We start from the raw sequence: 1,694 nt of genomic DNA, 5'->3' as shown, positions 1-1,694 counted from the left end.
TTATGACAATGTCAGAATATTTCTAAATAATTATACTTGAGTGGAAATGCTACTTGTGTGATTATGCCACAATAGCAACTAAATCTGACTAACGCAAAACCGGACGTTCCGCTTCTCTGATCACGATATCGACAGTAATGTAAAACTGCAACCTTGAGTGAACCTACCTACTTAACAATCTTCCTGTCGAGGACAGGTGTCTACTGTGAGGTGGACGTCAGTAGAGAAATATTTCCTCCGATTGGACCTGATATTTGAATTGAAGTAACTAATGATTTAATAATTTATTTATATGGTATCATATTTATTAAATTAGAAAACAACATCCCTGCGTTTTATCTAGGCTACGAAATGCACGGCCTGGGATCGAAAACTAATATCCAGAGGAGTGCGGTGAACAAATTCGTTTCCCCAGCTGCATTTTTAAAAATATGAGCAATGGTAGCCCCCACTACACTCTGTAAAGTCAACATTATCATTTTTTAAGACTGCATTTTTGGTGGAAAGGTCTATCTTAGAAATGTCTTTCAAGAATATTTTCAACCACACATTCGCACATACGGTATCTCCAAATTGATATTCACGGCAGTGACGATACCATCATAACTTAGTCTACAGCAGAGTTTCAACAATGTATTTACAGTTTCACACGGTGACGCTTCGTGATACAGTGATGGTTTATACAAAAATACACTGGCACTATTTGTTTCTAATTTTAAAATCCTAACTGTTCCGAGGTATCTGTGGAACAGCAGAGGTGAAAGAAGGTGCGGGGGTGAACGGGCCTCAAAATACGAAATTAAAGTTAAGATAAAATTTAATAAGGTTATATTTTCTTTTCAAAATCAAGAAATAACAAGCATGGCAGGTACAGAGTAGCAAGGCAACAAAAGTACAATTACAGTATTTACAGGATTTGGGCTTCGAGCCCCGAACTCACAATTCTTGAGCAATTAGCCCAGTTTTACCCCAAAACAAGTTTCAACAGAGGGTCAGAAAACCCCATTCATGCCCAGGAGCACTTGCTCCAAATTACACAGTAAAGCCTCCTCGAGGCACGCAGAACCAAATTTCAAAAAGAGCAAACCGCTCTCAACGTTCAAGCCTATAAAAGGCCACACCAAACTTCACCTTCAAGTTGTCCTCTAAGGACATAAACACAGGGGTAAAATTACCCAACCTACTGAGGCCTATTAAGTGAGGAAAGGTTAATTACATGGCCTCTAAAATACCAACTTGAGAGGAGGCGATCCGCACTCCTAATACATTTTGTTTAAAACCTACTTGGCACTAGGCCGTTTATGCAAGGGCTAATCCCATACTAAAGAGGTGACTTATAAAAGGAGACAATTCACATTACGTTAAGGACGAAACGGTTGAGAAAATAAGTTCACCTCAATGCAATATGAGTGGGAGCTCGAGAGGATTAAGCACTCTCTATCCCAATTTATAGTTAAACAGATAGAATAGATGCCGAGTGTCTTTACATTTTAAGGGAAGGTTACATGGTAAAAGGCTTCGGACCTGCCTCGAGAGTTAAACTGCTGAGCTAGCAAGAAAAGAAGTTATTAAACGGCCATTACCTTGTGGATGAACTGCTGCCCGAAGAAGAGGCGCTTCCCGCCCCCTGTTACGTACTTTACACACTGAAAGATGTTACTGAAGTGAGGCGGAGACCCGAAAATCAGCAGTTT

Source organism: Anabrus simplex, chromosome 5, assembly GCF_040414725.1.
Source record: "Anabrus simplex isolate iqAnaSimp1 chromosome 5, ASM4041472v1, whole genome shotgun sequence".
NCBI classification, from domain to species: Eukaryota; Metazoa; Arthropoda; class Insecta; order Orthoptera; family Tettigoniidae; genus Anabrus; species Anabrus simplex.
This window is presented reverse-complemented; position numbering follows the sequence as displayed.